This window comes from Apteryx rowi, unplaced genomic scaffold (genome assembly GCF_003343035.1).
Source record: "Apteryx rowi isolate R43461 unplaced genomic scaffold, aptRow1 scaffold_338, whole genome shotgun sequence".
NCBI classification, from domain to species: Eukaryota; Metazoa; Chordata; class Aves; order Apterygiformes; family Apterygidae; genus Apteryx; species Apteryx rowi.
The window spans coordinates 201,210-210,272 of NW_020449841.1; the positions used below are offsets into that span (position 1 = coordinate 201,210).

The following is a 9,063-nucleotide window of genomic DNA, read 5'->3' on the forward strand; positions in this document are numbered from 1 at the left end:
TGCGCTCGGAGCCCTCCCCGCCTTTCCCCCTTCCCCGGGAGGAAGTTCAGGTGCGCCGAGCCCCTCCTGCAAAGCGCGATAACGCGAGGTGCAGTGAGACACCCCGTTTCCTTTCTGGTCATCTCTGTTTGCTCGCAACCGTCCTGGTGTGAAACAGCTATTTATTTCTGGTCGGCCTTCAGGCTGGCGAGCCGGAGAGGACAAACTCGCCTTCCCGCTCCATGTAAGCTCTCCGTGCCAGCCGGTTTCGTGACGGAGCATCTCCCACTCTCTCTCTGGTTTTCCAGGTAGTGTATGTGCGTGTCAAATCTTTCCTGCCTCCCAGCCCGGCGACTACATTTTAAATCACTGCGTTTTCGGTTTCAGGCTCCCACTGCTGTCAGCAGGGAGCCCTGTGCAGTGTGGCTGCTTTCTGGTTGCTCCAGTTTTCGTTGCTAGCAGTGTTTCACAGCTTTAGTGGTGATAAAGTTTAGCTAAATTGAAGTTAAAAGATAACAGGTTCTCCGAAGGCTGGCTTCTTTGGAAATCTTGTAGGATTCTTGCAAAGCAAGGCAGAAATGGGCATAGGTAATGTCTATAATAGTGCTAACCCTTCTGTCTCACTGAGAGACTGGGCAATATTTCATGGGATATTGCTCTGGCATTTTATTGACTGTGCTTTTACTGATATTATTGCTAGTCCTGAAGTGTAGCATATTTTGGTTGCATTGAGTATCTGACAAGTTGTTAGAAAATGTGCCTGAGTGACACATGAGACTTGAATTCCTAGTCTTCAAGCTTTATTTATGTGTCTTGCCTCCAAAAATGTATCAGCCGCATATTTTATTGCTCTAATGTGCACAGCTAAAGATGTTTGTAACGTCGTTCAGACAGCAAATGGCCATTCTCTGTTGAATGGGTTGTAGAGCTCTTGAAGAGGGCAAATGTGTGTTGTTGCGCTACAATTTTCTCAAGTCTTGACACGCTGGGGTGTTAATAGCTGAAGCTGTGCCTGCTCTGGCTGGCTTTTGCCCAGGTCTTCTCCCGCTCTGAAGCAAGCTCTAAAACCTCAACTGAGTCTTTGTTGTTGGAAAGCGGCTTCAAGGAGACCGTCTCTCTTTGAGTATCTGCCACAGCTAGACCAAAGCTGGCAGCCCATACCCTCCAAGGCTCTCTGCGTCTTCACGGAGTCATCGTGTGTTCCTAGACCGTGTATTGTCTTACCAGTGAGGTCACTGCTGGACAGCATGCTGGGAATTTGGGAAGCAGTGCCAGCTGCTTGTCGTGCTGTGCACGGGACTGAGACATGTCAAGTCAGGGTTTCAACTGCTCCTTGAACCTTCTAATAAGAAGGATGGTGCCCTTCCTTTCTTATCTCCCCCCTACTCCAGTGTGACCTGGGGATTTGGGGCAGAGGCGCTGAGGTTCTGCACGGCTCGTTTTTTGGTAGAGGAGGGCAAAATAGTTAGGGGACATGGGGTAAAACGTCTGTGGAGTAATCAAAGGCGGGCTGTGAATGCAGAGCTTTGTGGCTTCTGCAGGTGCCTTGGTCTCTGTGCTGAGGTTGTCACTGCTGCGTTCAGTCTGCTGGGAATGCACACAGAAGCTTGGCTTTTTCTCCTTATGAATGGGCAAGAAATAAGGGGGAGGGCGAGGGGATGAATGCAGGTTTATTTGTGGCGTTTGCCCACTGGGCGGTAGTGTTGTAAGGCTGCAATGGTCTCTGTTCCAAGGGGCTATTCCACAAAACTACTTCTGGGAAATCAGCTCGGAAAAGGCAATGAGTGGGATAAAAATACAAGGAGGAAGAGCGAGTGGCAGTGACAGAAGCAGTTGCATTGATTCAGGCAGGTGGTGTTATTGCTACAGAGAGCCCTGGGTGCGCCTGCTGCTTTACAAACAATTAGAGACAGGTCTGTGCCCTGCGGAGCCTTTTGCGGCATCAGGTGAAAGTAGTGCATACAGTGAGTGTCCTAAAAGTTGCACTGCCTGTTTTGTAAATGTTGCTTTAGAAAACGAAATTATGCTGCAGTGAATGATAAATTCCATCCCTTGAAGTGTCTGCTTGCATGCGCGATATGAGCTGACGGTCTTGTTGGCAAAGGGACAGCGTGGGGGGAAGGGGGACGCTAACAGTTTGTATGCGATTGCATATATGTGTGTTTGCAAACAGGGGTAGGATCGTCTTTGAGACCACAAGAGATGGGCTGACTTTTTTTTTTTAATCAGGATTGTCTCACTAAATCATCTCCTCTTTGGGCTGGGGAGGTGTGTTTCCAAATCTGCACTTGAATTTTTTCATCCTGAATCCCCTAGAGTTTGGCTTTAGGTAGGTTTGTGTACAGTCAGCAGTTGGAGCTACTGCTGGGAGTTGCTTGGCCAGTCGGAAGTACAGAGCGTTTTGCTGAACCTGTCGCATCTCAGCTCAGCTACTGACTTTTGACACTTCTCACATCTCAGGGCTACTCTTTAAATGTGGCTGGTAGTTTGAGAAACTGTAGCTCTTGGCCGTCCTGACGGAGATGCTGGATCTCTGCAGATCCAGAGATGTGGACTTTCAATGCAGTCTGCATGGCCATTTCTTTAAAAGAAGCTGAAACAAAGCATGATTTTGTACCTCTGGATAGATTTACTGCTTCCGGTAGGATGAACCTACCTTCACTTGCTCTAAATCTCTGTCTTAGACTGGTGCCCCCCTCTTGGGACAAGCTGGAAGAATATTTCAGGGGATGATGTGGCTGCAGAGAACACATGGATGCTTTGGAGAGCAGCCTCTTGCAGCTGTCTTTTGCTCTCTGATGTAGGCTTAGAGAATGTTATGGTCATCCTTTATTATTATAACAGGGCTATTTGATAATGGCTTTGGCATGGAACCAGCCAAATTTGTGGCGCCAATAGCCTAGGTTCGCACTGTCGAGAATCTGCCTTCCCAAAGCAGCTGGGGTTCAGGTGCTCTGGGACCAACATCAAGTTCAGTGATGGCTCCGTTTGCTTCCAGGCCCTTTGCAGCCTGCTGAGCAGTGGAGCTGTTTCTGCTCTGGTTCTGGGAAGCGTCCGACACTGCTTACATATGCACTGTGCACCTAGCCCTGAGCATCCTCCTCAGCAGAAAAGAGCAGCCGCAGTGAGTTTTGGAGTCTGTTCTCATTGCCAGAGCAGGTAGGGCTTGAACGTGTGCTTCATGAGCACCTGAGTAAAGTTGTCTGCTTTTTTTTTTTTTTTTTTAACCCAATCAAAAAAAAAAAGTACATGTTGCAGCTTAATGAGAGCCTGGCTTTATTGTCATCTATTGTAAAGGAGCAACTCTGTTGACCTCTCTGATTCATGGGCAGAGTACGTGGCAAGGAAGCCAGTGACTGACCTCCTTTGGCCGTGTGTTCAGGCTTGATTGCTAGCTGCACAGTCCTGTCCGCACAGAGCGACGGCACCAGAGCAGAGCTTGGGGTCCCGAAAATGCCGGGGCAGGGAGGTTTCGGAGGGGAGAATGCAGCGTTTGTGCGCCGCTGAAAAGCTGCATTGTGCTGGGCGAGGACAGCGTGGCTCCGACCCGGCTGCTGCCGGCGTGCCTCTGCGGGTGGAGGGGTGGCGGGTGGGTGCTGAGGCTGCTGGCAGCCCCGCTCGGTCACGGAGGCGTTGGGAATGGAACATCTCGGCCCTTGCATCCCGTCCCGCCTTCCTGTTTTTCCCGTCTGCAGCCGCTGGAAAACATCACGTTACCTCTTCTGACAGTGGCCCGGGCCATGTCCCTTATCTGGTGGCTGCGTGGGTGTAGAAAGGGGGATAGCGCCGAGACTGGAGCCTGCAGCTTGTTTCATCCTTGGAAGTGATACAGAGCCAGAGCGCTGCGCACTGCAGACCCCGCTTTGTCGCGACRAGAGCGTGGGGGCTGAAGGGGACGGGGACTCTGCCAGCTTAATTGCAATGTATAGCACTTGTTGGCTGGGGCAGCCTGCCCTCCCCCTCGCTCCTTGTTTTTAGCCCCGGAGCAGGCTGGTGAGCAGGGACGGCAGCAGAATAGCTCCTTTTGTGAGTCTGGCTACGCTGCTGTTTCTCAGGAAATCGCCTATTGTGTTTGCTGGTGCAGCCAAGGCTCCCGTCTTCTCCCTTCCCTCGCTCTGTCCAGGTCTGTCCCGGCACGTGGGCTGCCCTTGGCCCCTTTCCCCGGCGGGCAGCGTGACACCCTGGCACCGCTTTGCAGCCCAGACCTGCCAGCCTGGCGTGTGCCAGCAGGCCCCTGGGCCAGGAGGGCAGCAGCTTGCAAGGGAATCAAGCGGGTTTGGGACATCCTTTCCTTTGCTCCCTACCTGTCCGGCTGACCTGGGGTTCCCAGCTCAGTGCCGGGGGGTGCATTATGAACCCATGTGAAAAAAGTCTGGCGTGCTGGAGGGCAGAAGCTGCCTCTCTTGCCACCCTGTGCTCTGCCTTGGTGAGGGGTGGCTTGTGACCGCCCGGGCTCTGCTTGGTCTTCTTGGAAGTTACTTAAGGGATTTAGAGGGTGTTTCCCAATGAAAGCCATGTTTATTATTTCAAACTGTGCTAGCTGGGATCCTTCCAAGTGCAGGAGCGTGCTCGGTGTCCTACCGCAAACAACCTGTCTCAATAAATGGACATCCGCTCTTCCCCAGCTGCTGTGTTTCGGCAAATGCTACTGCTGGTCTGGTTTGATTTCCTTTTGGGCTTTCCTAGAGGGATTTCCAAGGAGCTTTGAAAGGAAGAAGGTACAGGTGGCATATAGTTTGAATATGATCTGTCAGCCCAAACGCCCCACAGATGAACTGAGGCACTACATCTGTAGGTGAAAAATGATGCTGGATCTTTCGTGCTCAAAATTTAAGAGTAGAGAGACTAAACAGAAGGGCTTTTTCTACAACCGTTGCAGGGTTGCATGCTGTAGGCTCTCAGGTCTTAAACCTGTGTATAAACATATAAATATGTGTTGATCTGGGCTCTGTGCTTGCAAGGAAAAGGGAACGCATGGTAGACTGTAAAAAGTCAAGGTGAGAAATAATAGGAAACCTATGTCAGTGAGAAACTGAGGGCAAATCAAATAGATGCTTTTTGCAGGCCTCATAAGAAAACATTTTGCAGGTGTGTTTGCCAGCTCTGCATTTGAGTGACTTTTCATACCTGTGATGCAGGAGTACAAAGACTTGCCTGCTTTCTGTGAAGTGGCTTGGGATCTTTTAAATGGAAGGGGCTTTATGCATGTGCAAAATGTTACTGTTATTATTTATTACTGGATTTATGTCTAACAGTGAAATTAATTGTTAGGTCTGTTTGTTTATTTCCCATTTTACAGGCACAGTAAATGAACCACATTGGGGTAACGGCCTAGAAATTAAGTTTCATTTTAATAAGCAAACACCATTTTGAGTGGTTGACCAAAAGGGGCGGGGAAAAAAAAATCTTAACTTCAGACAGCAAGCAGAGTTCTTTCTAATGGAGAGTTTAAGTACAGCATAATAAATGTAAGCTGGCAGGAGAGCTGTACTGGAGTAAGAAGAGAGAAGATGCGTACACACACATCTCTGAAATGCAGCCGTGCAGCATCCTTCAGCAGCGAGTCAGAGATGACATGGAATAAATTAGCCTCTGTGTTTTTTTTCAAAGGAACATGGGGTGAGTTAGATGTGTTTCATGGACAATCATCAGAAGGATCCCACGAACTCTGGCTGTGTAACCAGGCTGATTAAAATTAGGCAGCGTGAGGCCATCTAATTACGCTCAAGTACCTAAAACACACTGTGGTCTGGGGAGACTGTGCAGCACTGCAGAGCGCAGCGCTGACATTGAAGCGTGCTAATGTGAGGCTTTTAGCAGCCCGTGCTGCTGGAAGGCTCCTTGTTGCAAGGGAGAAGCTGGGTATGGAGACAGCCTCCGATAAGCCCCCAGAGATGAACTTGTCTGGTTTTACTCTCCCGGTTCCCAGCTGTATGTCCCAGGAGGGAGGAATTTGAAGCTGTTTTTTGGAGCTGCAGAGTGACTTGGCTAACGCTGGGTAAAAGGAGCAGGCTGGGATTTTTGTCGTGTGCCATGCTGACTCAGCCTGCTGCCAGCGTGGTCCCACCGGCCTCCCGTTGCCTGCTGGAGGAGTGTGACGGTGCTGAATGCACCTGCACGTCCCCCTGCCTTGTGCTCGTGTGGTGGTGGGTGTAGGCATCAGCTGCTGATGCCTGAGATGTTGCAACCTCCCAGGCTTTGCTTGGGTAGCTGAGCCCTGCCAGAGCATGCATGTTGTCCTCTGGCATGGGACCTGCTGGCTGTACCGCCTCAGGCCAAAGATCTGTCTCGCCCGATGGCTTCTCTCAGCAGTGGCCATAAGCAGATGCTTTGGGGAGAGAAAGAATGAGGCAAGCAAGGGTAGTGGGGACCTGTAGTCCCAAGCACGGGGGAGCTGGGGCAGGCATGGAAGGCAGCTAGCTTTGTGTCCATCTGGCAGGTGCTACAAAGCCCCAAGGGCTGGATCTGCTGCCCGTGCAAGGGGGCAGGTGTGTCTCCAGCACGTCTGAGGCTTGAGAAGCCCTGCAGAAGGGACTTTGTCTTGGTCAGCCCTGCCCTCAGCAGGCTGAGCTAGTACCTACTGGGTCATCCCTGCCCGGTACCATGGCTTTGGATGAGGTATCTGCATCTTTTATTTCTTCCGCCTAGTTTCTCACCTGGGAGTCCCTGGGAATTTCCTGCGCTAGGTGGGATAGTGTGGGTGCTTCATGGTCCCTGGAGAGGAGGGAGCAGGCATGCTGCAGCCATGTCCCCAGCAAGGGACAGTGGCTTTAGTGCTCCCCCCTGCAATGCACAAGCTTAGGAGAGCTGATGCCTGTGTGCTGGTGTCTCTAAGGGTTTAGTGGCAAAAGACCTAAACCGGCCTATGAACCCACGCGGTTCTTTGCCAGAGGAGATGCCACTCCTCATGGTTGTTCGCTGGGACCACCAGTGGAGCCCTGATGCTTCTGATCATGGAGCAGAGGGCCCTGACAAAATGGGCCGTGTGTAAATACCCTGTGGGTGTTTGGGGCCGGGCCTTGGTAGCTCAGGAGTTTGGTGTAGAGGTTTTTTGGAGGTGCAAGGCCACACTGATGGGCAGGAACCCTGGGAAACATGAGAAGCTGGGACCTCTACCAGATCCCAGGCCCATTTGCGCAGCACGTTCCTCTGAAGGAGCAGCAGGTGTCCACATTGCTTCTGTGCCTGTCCCTCAGTTGCATAAAGAAAACACAGGTCAAATCTGTCTGGTCTGGAAAGTTCTTCTGTGGGCTGAAGAAAGCCCCCAGGGAGAGGTCAGACATGGGGAGGCCCCAGCCCGGAAAAGGGTTAAACGTTGTGCTGATGCAGATAGGTGCTAAGAGGCGGATGTGCCCCCTCATGCATCTGAGCAAGAAATAGCTCGACTGGGATTAAGGAGGCTTTGTATTGAATAGGAGTGCCCTGCCAGCATGCAGGCACTGGAAAGCAGCAAAGATGTCTCTTCAGGTGACTCTTTACCATGTATGCTGACCATTTGACTCTCATCTCATTGCATCAAAGCCAAGCTGTTAAGAGAGAATTTAGTGCTGGGGACTGCGGTCTGGAGGAGACGCACATCAAGGGGAGAGCGACGTGTTGGTGGATGTGCTCTCAGCAAAGGCGAGGTAATCAGTTACCCTCGGTTTCAGGGACAGGATTCCCGGGCGCTCTCTCCTCTCCTCCAGGGTGAGGAAGGAGGTAATGAGCCATGGTGATGAACCTGGCACGTGCAAGCGTGCGGCTGTTTGTCAGAGATTTAGTCGGGAAAAGGATTGTTGAAATTCAAAACGGAAAGGTCAAATGATGTCCCAGGCACAAAGCTGTCATCCAAATGTAATAGCCAGGTTTATAACTGAGTGGGAAGCGATCAAAGAAAAAAGTAAAGCACTTCAGGGCTGGGGCATTGCTGAGAGAAGGAGTCTTGCATGAGTGCAGTTAGACTTTCAGGAGTGTGGGTAACAAGCTGGCAGCCGGTGCTGTGCACACATCAGAAGCTCCTAATTTGCAGTCCGTCTCTGAGGCTGGAGGAAAGAGAAATTCTTCCAAGTCTTCCAGTTATGGGTGAGCTGAGGGAGGAAAACATCCTGCATTTAGCACTTGCTAAAATGGTAATTTTAGCCCAGCGCGCATAAGGGTAGTGGTGGTGTCTGGAGGAGTCTTGTTTGGCATAGTCTGTCTAGCTCTTCTACCTGCTTAGCTCCAAGAAAAAGAAGCGTGCAGCTGTGGCCAAGACTTGCACACATTTGCTGAGGGAATCACAGGAATTAGGTCCTGGGCTCCAGCCCTTCAGTGTTGGCAGAGGGGTGTCCTGGGTAGTGGAGATCCAGGGTTTGCTTCCGAGTAGAAGGTATTCCCAGGAAGACAACACGCAGACTGAGGACATAGCATGCCTTTTGGGTCTGTGGCCAGAAATGATTTGATTGCAGAGTGCTGGCTTCTTCATGTGGAGAAAATACCAGATGCAAAAGGACTCTTTAGCAGAGAAAGGCCTAAAAAGAAGAAGCTGAAGCTGGACAATTCAGATGAGAAACAAGGCATGGATTTTTAATAATGTGCGTGACTGATCGCTGGAAGAAACTCTAAGGGAGGCAATGACGTTCCAGGAACTTGCCCTGTTTAGGTCTAAAGGCATCCAAGGAATGGGGGGAGTGTCAAGCCAAATGAGAACTGGGGGCAAAATGCAGTGGCCTCTGCTACACGTGAGATCATACTGTTGAAGACCTTTTGGCCTTGAAAGTACTGATCTCAGAGTTGCCCAAAGGCTTAGCTCTGGGTTTCTGCCAGCTGGGAACAGGCTTGGAGCCTTTGGCCATCTGTGATGATTTGGTGTCCCTCTCAGACTCCCATAAAGGCCGTGACTTAGTATTGATGCATCCACCGTGATGATGATGTGAGTGTCCTTGGGGCAAAGGACCTGTCAGTGTTTGCATCTGTTTTTGTGGGGTCTCTCTGCCTCTCATTTTCTGAGACCTCCCTGGAGTTGTGCAAAGCCCAGCGTGGGCTGTCCTGCCCTGCTGAGAGTCACTCACAGGTTACATCTGAAGAGGGCTGTGCTGCCTTTTCCCTTTTTTTTTTTTTTTTTTT

General features: G+C 50.9%; 1 protein-coding gene across 1 annotated transcript in view; it reads left to right on the forward strand.

The window, feature by feature from the left end:
- The first annotated feature begins 240 nt into the window (after window positions 1-240).
- MID2 (midline 2) overlaps window positions 241-9,063 on the forward strand; it is a 174,989-nt gene continuing 166,166 nt past the window's right edge. The window contains exon 1 of the mRNA XM_026072177.1: window positions 241-287. The gene's annotated coding sequence lies outside the window, so the exon portion shown is untranslated. The remainder of the gene's footprint in view (window positions 288-9,063) is intronic.